The following is a 13551-nucleotide window of genomic DNA, read 5'->3' as shown; positions in this document are numbered from 1 at the left end:
GTTGGATGGGGAGCGTTGCTGTACAGCTATTTTCAGGTCTCTCCAGAGATCGGGTTCAAGTCCGGGATCTGACTGGGCCACTCAAGGACATTCAGAGACTTGTCCCGAAGCCACTCCTGCGTTGTCTTGGTTGTATGCTTAGGGTTGCTGTCCTATTTGAAGGTGAACCTTCGCCCCAGTCTGAGGTCCTGAGCGCTCTGGAGCAGGTTTTCATCAAGGATCTCTCTGTACTTTGCTCCGTTCATCTTTCCCTCGATCCTGACTAGTCTCCGAGTCCCTGACGTTGAAAAACATCCCCAAAGCATGACGCTGCCACCACCATGCTTCACCATAGGGATGGTGCCAGGTTTCCTCCAGACGTGACACTTGGCATTCAGGCCAAAGAGTTCAATCTTGGTTTCATCAGTCCAGAGAATCTTGTTTCTCATGGTCTGAGAGTCTTTAGGTGCCTTTTGGCAAACTCTAGGCGGTCTGTCGTGTACCTTTTACTGAGGCGTGGCTTATGTCTGCACCACTGTCCCCTCACCACAGATGAATTCTAGAGCTCTGTCAGAGTGACCATCGGGTTCCCTGACTAAGGCCTTCTCCCCCGATTGCTCAGTTTGGCCGGGCGGCGAGCTCTAGGAAGAGTCTTTGTGGTTCCAAACCTGATGGAGGCCACTGTGTTCTTGGGGACCTTCAATGCTGCAGAAATGTTTTGGTACCCTTCCCCAGATCTGTGCCCTGACACAATCATGTCTCGGAGCGCTAGGGAAAATTCCTTTGACTTCATGGCTTGGTTCTTGCTCTGACATGAACTGTCAACTGAGGGACCTTATATAGACAGGTGTGTGCCTTTCCAAATCATGTCCAATCAATTGAATTTACCACAGGTGGACTCCAATCAAATTGTAGAAACATCTCAAGGATGATCAATGGAAACAGGATGCACCTATTATTTTTGTAATACATTTTATAATAAAGCTGTAACGTAACAAAATGTGGAAAAGGGGTCTGAATACCTTACGAATACACATCATATGAAAACAGACCCTGTTAATCCTGACTGTGTGTGTGTGTGTGTGTGAGACTCACCACGCTCTGTAGCTGGGAGGCCTCTTTGGCGTGCTGAGTCTCCAAAGTCTCTGGAAGCTTTGAGTAGAGAGGAGTAGAGAACTGCTGCTTCCCTGCCTCCTTGTACTTGGCCTGCCGCCCACGCCTACGCACACACACACACACACACACACACACACACACACACACACACACACACAAAAAACAGTAGAGTTGAAAATGCGATGGAAGTTTTTAAATATTCACATGAAAATCTGTCACCAAATGGATGGAAACCTACAGTCGTGGCCCAAAGTTTTGAGAATGACACAAATATACATTTTCAAAGTCTGCTGCCTCAGTTTTTATGATGGAAATTTGCATATACTCCAGAATGTTACGAAGAGTGATCAGATGAATTGCCAAGTCCCTCTTTGCCATGCAAATGAACTGAATCCCCAAAAAACATTTCCACTGCATTTCAGCCCAGCCACAAAAGGACCAGCTGACATCATGTCAGTGATTCTCTCATTAACACAGGTGTGAGTGTTGACAAGGACAAGGCTGGAGATCACTCTGTCATGCTGATTGAGTTTGAATAACAGACTGGAAGCTTCAAAAGGAGGGTGGTGCTTGGAATCCATGTTCTTCCTCTGTCAGCCATGGTTACCTGCAAGGAAACACATGCCGTCATCATTGCTTTGCACAAAAAGGGCTTCACAGGCAAGGATATTGCTGCCAGTAAGATTGCACCTAAATCAACCATTTATCGGATTATCAAGAACTTCAAGGAGAGCGGTTCAATTGTTGTGAAGAAGGCTTCAGGGTGCCCAAGAAAGTACAGCAAGCGCTAGGACCGTCTCCTAAAGTTGATTCAGCTGCGGGATCGGGGCACCACCAGTATAGAGCTTGGTCAGGAATGGCAGCAGGCATGTGTGAGTGCATCTGCACGCACAGTGAGGCGAAGACTTGGAGGATGGCCTGGTGTCAAGAAGGGCAGCAAAGAAGTCACTTCTCTCCAAGAAAAACATCAGGGACAGACTGCAAAAGGTACAGGGATTGGACTGCTGAGGACTGTGGTAAAGTCATCTTCTCTGATGAATTCCCTTTCTGATTGTTTGGGGCATCCGGAAAAAAGCTTGTCCGGAGAAAACAAGGTGAGCGCTACCATCAGTCCTGTATCATGCCAACAGTAAAGCATTCTGAGACCATTCATGTTTGGGGTTGCTTCTCAGCCAAGGAAGTGGGCTCACTCACAATTTTGCCTAAGAACACAGCCATGAATAAACAATGGTAACACATCCTCCGAGAGCAACTTCTCCCAACCATCCAGGAACGGTTTGGTGACGAACAATGCCTTTTCCAGCATGATGGAGCACCTTGCCATAAGGCAAAAGTGGCTAAGTGGCTTGGGGAACAAAACATCGATATTTTGGGTCCATGGCCTGGAAACTCCCCAGACCTCAATCCCATTGAGAACTTGTGGTCAATCCTCAAGAGGCAGGTAGACAAACAAAACCCCACAAATTCTGACAAACTCCAAGCATTGATTATGCAAGAATGGGCTGCCATCAGTCAGGATGTGGCCCAGAAGTTAATTGACAGCATGCCAGGGCGGATTGCAGAGGTCTTGAAAAAGAAGGGTCAACACTACAAATATTGACTCTTTGCATCAACTTCATGTAATTGTCAATAAAAGCCTTTGACGCTTATGAAATGCTCGTAATTATACTTCAGTATTCCATAGTAATATCTGACAAAAATATCTAAAGACACTGAAGCAGCAAACTTTGTGGAAATTAATATTTGTGTCATTCTCAAAACCTTTGGCCACGGCTGTACAGTAGCTGTTGACATCAATGCATGACTACAGAAAATAAGTAGAAGTTGGGGTTCACGCCCAAGCTCTTATTTCATTAGCGGTGCTACTGATGAAACAGAGATGTCCTTTAAGTGTGATGAGTGGTGGTCAGCGCTGTAGGGCTACTGTATTGTACCTGGCTCTGGAGCTGGGAGACCGCTTGGCATGTTGGGTCTCCAGAGTCTTTCGCATCACAGAGTAGAGAGACCTTGCCTTCTTCTTCACTGCCTTCTTGTACTTCGTCTGAAAGACAATTATTGGAACCAATGTAGGGATTCAAACCAACACAGATAAATTACATAAACTATGATTGACTTCAGTCCGTATCAGAGGTGTAAACATCTTAACAGTGTAAAAATCTGTAAGCTGCTTGTCTCGCTAACATTGTCATTAAAGTAAGAACATGTATGTGAACTGTGGGTGAACTATCCCCCAAAAGAGAATGGCATACCTGCTGCTCTTTTCACCTGACTTTGCAGTTCAGACACATTTCTGACAGATTGGGTATCCATGGTATCAGCTAGACCAGATGGGAGATATTTATCTTAGATAAATAGATATACTATCTTTGTACTTGGAAGGTAGAAGAAAAGACAATGAATACATAAAGGATTTGGATACTTAATATTATAAATTGGGTGGTTCAAGCCCTGAATTCTGATTGGATGAAAGCCATGGTATATCAGACCATGTACCACGTGTATGACAAAACGTTTATAATAGCAATAAGGCTGCTCGGGGGTTTGTGATATACGGCCAAAATACCACGGCTAAGGGCTGTGTCCAGGCACTCCACATCGTGTCGTGCATAAGAACAGGCCTTAGCTGTGCTATATTTGCCATATACCACACCTCCTCGGTCCTTATTGCTTAATTATACAACCAAAAATGTGTCTGGCATGTTTGGGGATACTGTCATATATTCATAAAGATTTTATAACTAGTCATATAAAACTTGCAATGTTCCCATTAGCATTAATATTCATGTCCCCGAGGAAAATTTGTGCTCACCTTGCTCTGCGTCTTTGTGAGCGCTTGAGCTCTCTCTGTCTCTGTCTCCATCGTCTCAGGGAGTTGAGAGTAAGCCGAACCAGAGGAGACTTTCTCACCTTTGTACTTGATAAAGCAAAGAAATGGATTTGAGTTGAGGTCATCCTCTGTGGTTCAGCAAACAAAGGAGAATAGGAGGAGTGCTGCACAACAACAGAAAGAGAAATCCAAAAATAAGTCATACCCAAATAAACTTCTGACAGTGAACTAATTCATGGTAAAAAAAAAGCTTTGGATCAGTCAGATAACAAAGGCAGAGATTTGCTTCATTTTAGAAAGCTCAGACTTTATTCCATTAGATGGACAGGTACACTGACGTTTAATACTGATGTAATGAATGTATTTGTCAGTAACAAAGCGTTTCCTCTGAATTACAGTGGGTATCATAAGTATTTTGTTACAAATTTAGGATTCTGTCATTTTTTGTCAACGATCTACACAAAATAATCTGTAAATGTCAAAATGTCAAAAACATTCTAACATTTCTTACAAATTAATTATACCTTGATATACCTTGATTAGATAAGTATTCCCTCTAGTGGTGTGGGGACTGTGCTTTGGCAATGTGGGTGGGGTTATATCCTTCCTGTTTGGCCCTGTCCGGGGGTGTCCTCGGATGGGGCCACAGTGTCTCCTGACCCCTCCTGTCTCAGCCTCCAGTATTTATGCTGCAGTAGTTTGTGTCGGGGGGCTAGGGTCAGTTTGTTATATCTGGAGTACTTCTCCTGTCCTATTCGGTGTCCTGTGTGAATCTAAGTGTGCGTTCTCTAATTCTCTCCTTCTCTCTTTCTTTCTCTCTCTCGGAGGACCTGAGCCCTAGGACCATGCCCCAGGACTACCTGACATGATGACTCCTTGCTGTCCCCAGTCCACCTGGCCGTGCTGCTACTCAGTTTCAACTGTTCTGCCTTATTATTATTCGACCATGCTGGTCATTTATGAACATTTGAACATTTGTTCTGTTAACATCTCTGGCCATGTTCTGACATTATAATCTCCACTCCAGTTTCAACTGTTCTGCCTTATTATTATTCACCATGCTGGTCATTTATGAACATTTGAACATCTTGGATGTTCTGTTATAATCTCCACCCGGCACAGCCACCCCCCACATAGCCTGGTTCCTCTCTAGGTTTCTTCCTAGGTTTTGGCCTTTCTAGGGAGTTTTTCCTAGCCTAGCCACCGTGCTTCTACACCTGCATTGCTTGCTGTTTGGGGTTTTAGGCTGGGTTTCTGTACAGCACTTTGAGATATCAGCTGATGTACGAAGGGCTATATAAATAAATTAGATTTGATTTGATTTATTCACCCCCCTGAATCAATACATGTTAGAAATTACTTGGGTAAGTCTCTAAGAGCTTCGCACACCTGGATTATGCAATATTTGCCATTATTCTTTTCAGAATGCTTCAAGCTCTGTCAAGGTGTTGGGGATCATGGCTAGACAGCGATTTTCAAGTGTTACCATGGATATTCAAGCAGATTTAAGTCAAAACTGTGACTTGGCCACTTAGGAACATTCACTGGCTTCTTGGTAAGCAACTCCAGTGTAAATTTGGCCTTGTGTTGTAGGTTTTTGTCCTGCTGAAAGGTGAATTCCCCACTCAGTGTCTGGTGTAAAGCAGACTGAAGCAGGTTTTCCTCTAGGATTTTTCCTGTACTTAGCTCCATCGCGTTTCTTTTTATCCTGGAAACTCCACAGTCTTTGCCGATGACAAGCATACCCATTCCATGATGCAGTCACCACCATGCATGAAAATAAGGAGGCAGTTACTCAGTGATGTGTTGTTGGATTTGACCCAACCATAAGGCTTTGCATTTAGGCCAAAAGGTTTATTCCTTTGCCGTGTTTCCTTGTAGTATAACTTTAGTGCCTTGTTGCATACAGGATGCATGTTTTGGAATATTTTTATTCCACTGTCATTTAGGTTAGTATTGTGGAGTAACTACAATGTTGTTGATCCATCCTCAGTTTTTCTCCCATCACAGCCATTGAACTCTGTAGCTGTTTCAAAATCACCATCGGCCTCATGGTGACATGCCTGAGAAGTTTCATTCCTGTACTGCAGCTCAGTTCAGAAGGACGACTGTACCTTTGTTATGCTGAGGAATGTATTGTGTCTGTTGCTTGCCAAGGTGACAATGTGCCAGGAAGAGAGAAAAGAGAAGAGAGAGAGAGAGAGAGAGAGAGAGAGAGAGAGAGAGAGAGAGAGACAGAGAGACAGAGAGAATTATGCCAACTCACCTCAGAGATGAAAGCGCGGATGTTCTTGGAATGCTGCAACTCTTGGAATGCTGTTCTGGACCTTTGGATTTCTCATAAACCTCCCTGTACTTCACCTACAGGATAGCAGGAGAGAGTTGTTATTTTGTCTTTCTTAGGCTCACCACCACCCACCTAATTCGATGGACAACTTTATTATTTTAATAACATGGTGCCATGACAAACAGTAAAATACTGGTCAATACAAACATATTGTTTTCAACATAAGAGATATCTACACAGGCCTGAAGAAAGGCTGCTTTTCTCCTAACCCTTTACAGGTGGCTACGATCCATTACTGGACACTGCAGTGAAACCTGCCACAACCTCCCACAATAACAACAGGATGTATGTATCAGAGAACACAAGAGGATAAATCTTACTTATGTCACTTACCAGAACACTGCACCTACTGGCAAAGACAGGTTTTGTGCAAGGCGGGCTTAAGCAGCCGAGGCCTGACAGAAGAACACAGCACATAGTGTAGCTACAGTCTGCAAACAGTTAAACACCTGGAGTGTGTCAGCTGATATGTCTGGCTTCATAATGGTTCCAGATAAGCTTATCGCAATCTAATTAGGTAATGACAAATGACTAATAAGGCAATTTCTATAGGTGACTGCGCACTAAGAGCTAATTATTAAAGAATACAGTCATTTAAGCGTATGGGTCTGCTTGGCACATTGTCAGACTGTACCGGTTGTGTTACAGTGTATATTGTAGCTATAGCATAAAGGGGACAAAAGCTCAGCTAGCCAATTGTTCCTTGGGCTGATACTGCTTATCAGTGCTTTTCCATATGGACACTGACGCCAACCACTGGCATTGCATTACAATGGGGGCATATACAGTATTTGACCCTTGGCATTTTGTCAGCATCATTAGTTGGCACAGTAAAAGTCTCCAGAACAGGGGGAATAGAGATGGCCTTTCCATTTATTCAACTAGGGAACTCAGAAGCTGAAGAGAGGAAAAGAGACCCCTCTTGAACATGCAACAGAAGAAAGCTACACTGAAGTAATATAGTGTTAATCCTTTATGTCCTGCAACAATGTCTTTCATCCTGCCAAAAGTATTCAAAAAGCCAGAGTGCCTCTCCACTCTGGTGTTACATTTTATGGCCAGCAGTTGCTAAAAGTTTTATCTCCACTTAGTTGTGGGTGTCTTAATTAGGGAGCACGTTGAGACATGTCGGAATTGTTCTGCATCACAGATGGACACTTTGTAATTAAGCAGATTCATGTTGCAAACTAATTGGTCTATTATGTTGAGAGACAATGAGGAAATATTCAAACGGCCATTTGAAAACCTTTCCTGCCCCCCCCCCCACACACACACTTTTTTCTCAATAAGTTAAGAGGGGAAGTGAGGGGGATGGGGACTTCTGAATGATAAGCAACTGAAATCCAAAATAGCTGCCTACATTATACTTCTCTAGATCTCGTTCTTCTTATTTAATGGGAGGGAAGCACACACTCCTTCACTTTGACAGCCATTAAGAACATCAATAATTTAAAGCATCGTATCACGATAGTTACTCTAAACCTTCTGAGTTGGAGTAGAGGGACGGAATTATGATCTAATCTACACATTTCTATGCTCGTTTGGTTCCCAGTTGCTCTCTAGCTATAGAAGAGACAGTCCTCTACCACTGGGCAAACACTGGTTGAATCAACGTCATTTCCACGTAGGGGTGCTGAGGATGCTGCAGCACCCCCTGATAAATCAGAATGTTACATTTTTTAAAATGTTTTATTCTTCACAAAAGTAGTGCACTGGGCCTTTACTACTCCTGTATGAGCGCACCGAAGTAGCCGTCTCCATATTTTTTGGTTCACATTAGTTGACAACTGAACCAAATGCTAATCTAAACTAGATGTTGAAATTACGTCTGTGTGGGCTGTATTGCCTACAGTGTACATTTTAGGACCCCTTCAGCCTCCAGACACACCTCTCTTTGAGTTTACCTTCCAATATAAACTCTCTCTCCTAGTTGTGTTGAACACAAAATAGGGCTCACACTCATTTCAGTCCAGATGAATTATCCCCAGATTAGGCAACACGCATCTTCATCTGTGGTGCTGAGGTATAGGCATGACTAAATCCCTCAAGGGCTTTCCTCCAAACCCTTTACAGGTGGCTACATCTCATTACAGGACACTGCAGTGAATCCTGCCACAGCCTCCCACAACAACAACAGGATACATCAGAGAACACAGAGGAGGAATCCTACTTATGTCGCTTGTCAGAACACGGCACCTCCTGGAGACGTACACACTGGGTCTGCGCAAGACGTGCTTAGCAACCGAGGTCTGACAGGAAAACAAAGCACTTAGATACAGTAGGTATAATTCCCCCCGCAGCTTCATCAGAAAGACACACAGGCCGGGGCAATGCCAACCGGTGTTCTCACATCAGCTTCACCACCTGCGCCACATTCACTCAGCGCTGCATCTCCCGACAATGTTTCCTCCAACGTTCCTTCCATCAAGGTGATCGTTTCCTCTGATATTCCTTCCATCAAGGTGACCGTTTCCTCTGATGTAACTTGCATCCAGGTGACTGAAAACAAAAGTAAAACACACAAAAGCGGTGGTTTTGAGGCAGGTGATGGACATGACCAGCCTAAGAGCCTCCTTCAAAGCCTCCTTCACTCATGCTGCCAAACATACCCTCGTAAAACTGACTATCCTACCGATCCTTGACTTCGGCGATGTCATTTACAAAATAGACTCCAACACTCTACTCAGCAAATTGGATGTAGCTATCACAGTGCCATCCATTTTGTCACCAAAGCCCCATATACCACCCACCATTGCGACCTGTATGCTCTCATTGGCTAGGCCCTCGCTACATATTCGTCGCCAAACCCACTGGCTCCAGATCATCTATAAGTCTTTGCTAGGTAAAGCCCTGCCTTATCTCAGCTCACTGGTCACCATAGCAACACCCACCCGTATCACGCGCCCCAGCAGGTATATTTCACTGGTCATCCCCAAAGCCAACACCTACTTTGGCTGCCTTTCCTTACAGTTCTCTGCTGCCAATAACTGGAACGAATTGCAAAAAAGCTGGAGACTTATATCTCCCTCACTAACTTTAAGCATCAGCTGTCAGAGCAGCTTACCGATCACTGCACCTGTACACAGCCCATCTGTAAATAGCCCACCCAACTACCTCATCCCCATATTGTTATTATTATAATATTTGTTTTGCTCTTTTGCACCCCAGTATCTCTACTTGCACATCATCATCTGCACATCCATCACTCCAGTATTAATGCTAAATTGTGATTATTTCGCCACTATGGCCTATTTATTGCCTTCTTACTACATTTACATTTACATACATTTACTTCTTGCCTAATCTTACTACATTTACACACACTGTACATATATCTTTTTCTATTTCTATTGACTGTATGTTTGTTAATCCCATGTGTAACTCTGTGTTGTTGTTTTTGTCGCACTGCTTTGCTTTATCTTGGCCAGGTCGCAGTTGTAAATGAGAACTTGTTCTCAACTAGCCTACCTGGTTAAATAAAGGTGAAATAAATGTTTTAAAAAATAATAAAATTTAAAAAAAGAGTCAGAACGCTTTTATTTTCTGGCTCAACTCTCCCTCTCGACTCGATGTTGGGTACTCCTTATCACCCCTGCTCAATTCTCCCTCTCGACTCGATGTTGGGTACTCCTTATCACCCCTGCTCAACTCTCCCTCTCGATTCAATGTTGGGTACTCCTTATCACCCCTGCTCAACTCTCCCTCTCGATTCAATGTTGGGTACTCCTTATCACCCCTGCTCAACTCTCCCTCTCTCGACTCGATGTTGGGTACTCCTTATCACCCCTGCTCAACTCTCCCTCTCCCACCCCTCTCACTCCCTCTCGATGTTGGGTACTGATGGGAAATGTATCACCCCTGCTCAATTATCCCTCTTATTCATCTCATATGCATACGATGTTGGGTATCTCATGTATCACCCCTGCTTTGTTTAATTCTCTCCTCTCGACCATCTACTGATGTTGGGTACCATCACTTTCATCACCCCCCCTGCTCAATTCTCCCTCTCGATTAACATCTGCTAACCATGTGTATGTGACAAATAAAATGTGATTTGATTTGATTACTCCTTATCACCCCTGCTCAATTCTCCCTCTCGACTCGATGTTGGGTACTCCTTATCACCCCTGCTCAATTCTCCCTCTCGACTCGATGTTGGGTACTCCTTATCACCCCTGCTCAATTCTCCCTCTCGACTCGATGTTGGGTACTCCTTATCACACCTGCTCAACTCTCCCTCTCGACTCGATGTTAGGTACTCCTTTATCATCTCTGCTTTTCCGATTTAGACCCCACTTGGGGCATTATTGTTGGTGATACTGTACATGTGTATCAGAGGGCCAGTCTTAAAGGTAGGAAGTTCAGATAAGGTGTCGAACTCTGGAAGGAATATCTCAATCCAGACAACCCCTCTAAAATGTCAATCGTCACACTAGTTTTTGGTCTCAATTTTTCTTTTTTTTTACAATTTGAGATAACAAGTGCAAGTCCAAAAAGGCAACACCCTCATTAACCTTCAGCAGCCTTAGCTGGGTAACAATGACAGCATGAAGAGACCACGGGAGGGGAGTGAACTGTTGAAGTCAATAAAGCAGATTTGGAGGAGTTGGCATGAAAAGAACATGACCAGACTCCCATCCTCACACTCAAGTGTCCAAATAAGCTGTTTGGATGCAACAGGACACAAATAATGGATTTTAACATTCAATATCCCTCATTTAGACTTGACTACTATAGGGTTGCATTGGGTTCGTATGGCACAAAGAAAGCTAGATTTAACTGGATGACAGACTTATTTGGAGTCCTGACATCACAGTGAGTCTATTGAGGAAATACAATTCGGCCCAGTGACTCATGTTGCAACAAGCAACACTTGTCGTTATTATGTATCCTGCCAAGATGTAATATGAGGAAATCCACTTGTAGGTGTAAAGTCGTCAGCAATGACAATTCTCAAAAAGACAAACAAATCAAGTTGTTCTGCATTGTTCTCAGTGCCCTTGCTTTCATCCATTTAAATTACACCGAAAAGTGAAAGAGATGGCAAACGAATACAACACATGGACATTCTAATCTGAAAAAAATGCAATTGTTTCAAAACTAGATGCTGTGGGCATAACATTTAGCCAGTCAATAGCTCTAGCACAATGTCTGCACTCCCTATTGGCAAAATGAAAGTCAATGGGCAGTCAGAGGAGGCTCTATTCTTGCTGCGTGCGGCCATGTGCCTCGGCTCTTATCTCGAAGGCACTGAGCAGAGCTATGGTAGCTGATTTAGAAGACACAAAAAGGCTCAAAACAATGCAACACTGTTTGTCGAGCATGCAATGGCTATTAGTGGGGTCAATTCAAATCAAATTGTATTTGTCACATGCGCCGAATACAACAGGTGTCATTACAGTGAAATGCATACTTACGAGCCCTTAACCAACAATGCAGTTTTAAGAAAAATAACACATCTAACATATCTAATACAACCACATGCTTTCACTGTCAATTTTATAGGATACTGTTAAGGGTTAAGTTTTTCTGACTGAAATCCGTCATCACCATCAGTACCTCATGTCCACCCTCCTAACCACAACTGCTACTCTGCAATCAGCACTAGATTCTACTAAACAGCAGGAAAAGCTTTGGGCAACTCAACACAGACAAAGCCGTTACTGTGGAAAACCGTCATCACTGACAGCCAAGTGACATTGCTGGCCAATCACAGACTTTTACAATTCTGCCACAACTTCCAACAAAGGTAAATTGGGATGATATTGCAAGTTCATCAATATTCATTTACAGTTGAGTTGGGCTAAACCTCCCTCTGTCATTGACCGTTATTCATACGGCCCAGAGAAGCCAATTGAGTGGCAATACAACCATCAATCACTGTAGTTAATTGGCTGTAGTCCTATGGAGCAAAGAACATCTTAGCAGAGGAGGAACCTTATAGATCTGTGTTTCGGTTCTCCTGTGCTGTTTGGGTTCTCCTGCGACACACAACATTCCAGAGATAGATGAGCCCCACAGTGACAATCATTTATTAGACTTCTCTCCTACATTGCACTACAGGTCGCTTCGGCAGATTATATGTTGGAGGTAATGATGTTTCGGTAATGTGGCTCACAGTATGCACTGCTCTTTACAGGGTGATTTATGAAGACAATGAGATTGCACGAGAATTGGGTTCAATCAGTATTTGTTTTCTTACCAATACTTTAGCTGCACCTGATTGAGCTTGCCCGGCACAATGGAACCAGTGGAATAGTCCCAAATGTGCACTACAAACCCCATCCACCTGGCACTCCAGACAGGCTCAAAGTATTTGGAAGAAAACAAATACTATTTGAACCAGCAGGTCTGGATTGTACATTGTGGACGGAGGTTTGGGCCTTAGGAATTGTGCCTGTCAATACAGGAGCATGAACAGGGTGGCATGAGCCAAAAGGATTTGTATTAGCTTTTTAGGAGGGCATCAGATGTTGGCTAAATAGGTCAACCATCTGGCCGCAACGTTTACTCAACCATTTTATAGGGGCAACAAACAGCCAAAATCGAGAGATCAAATGTAAAAGTTTTGACCCATCATTATGTCTCATTTGAAGCTCTGTCAACATCATTTGGAGAAAAACAAAACAAAATCCCTTAGGGATGATCATGTGGTCAGTGCTGCACATTGCATTTAGTCCCATTTAACATCAGAACCATAAAAGTCTGTGCTTTCGATCACGTCAGTACTACTTACTAAGTACTGATGGTAAATGCACTGCCTTGGTCTGTTAGCAGTACATTGGGGATGGCGTATGAGAAGAGCAGGATTAAGAAATCATAGGCCCGGGGCTTGGATTTTTTTAGAGCCTAGTCTTATCGTAAAAACATGTCAATTAAATGTAAAAATGTATTACCTTTTAATGTGGCATGAACAAGACCATTATGTTTTTTAATGTTCAATGATTGTGATAGACGCATGTTTCACAGGTAGGACTACGGGGTACCCCCACTATTTATTTTGCTGGGACTCCGTATCACCCCTGGTACACTTACATCTGTGCCCTAATTGGTTAACAGCTATGATGTTTTTTCTCTCTTTTTTTCTCTAATAAATCATGCACCCAACCAAGGCAGCAGGTTCGTGGAACCCACTTGGGCCCCCTGCCTCCTCACCTCTCCCTGACTGATGATCAGCAGAGCGGCAGTAGGCTATCTACTGTCATTAAAGGCCCTTTATGTTTTCAAGTTTTCTCAGCCTCTGTAAGCCTCTGGGTTAATATGGCTCTGCGTATGAGAAGCA

At 43.5% G+C, this 13551-nt stretch overlaps 1 protein-coding gene and 1 long non-coding RNA gene across 5 annotated transcripts in view; both read right to left on the bottom strand.

Moving 5' to 3' along the window:
- LOC112215362 (LIM zinc-binding domain-containing Nebulette-like) overlaps positions 1-13551 on the bottom strand; it is an 82306-nt gene that overhangs the window by 29504 nt on the left and 39251 nt on the right. The gene's annotated exons all lie outside the window — the stretch shown is intronic.
- LOC112215364 overlaps positions 1-13551 on the bottom strand; it is a 43062-nt gene that overhangs the window by 25764 nt on the left and 3747 nt on the right. For 3 of the 4 annotated variants that reach the window (XR_002948215.2, XR_006079027.1, XR_002948216.2), the window contains exons 2-7: positions 8620-8768; positions 6189-6283; positions 3905-4009; positions 3345-3413; positions 3030-3136; positions 1075-1198 (exon numbers count right to left, since the gene is read on the bottom strand). This is a non-coding gene — a long non-coding RNA (uncharacterized LOC112215364). The remainder of the gene's footprint in view (positions 1-1074; positions 1199-3029; positions 3137-3344; positions 3414-3904; positions 4010-6188; positions 6284-8619; positions 8769-13551) is intronic. The other variant, XR_006079028.1, reaches the window with a different exon arrangement.

Source organism: Oncorhynchus tshawytscha, linkage group LG16 (genome assembly GCF_018296145.1).
Source record: "Oncorhynchus tshawytscha isolate Ot180627B linkage group LG16, Otsh_v2.0, whole genome shotgun sequence".
Lineage (NCBI taxonomy): Eukaryota > Metazoa > Chordata > Actinopteri > Salmoniformes > Salmonidae > Oncorhynchus > Oncorhynchus tshawytscha.
Note: the sequence above shows the minus strand (reverse complement) of the source record. Positions and strands in the feature narration are given on the sequence as shown.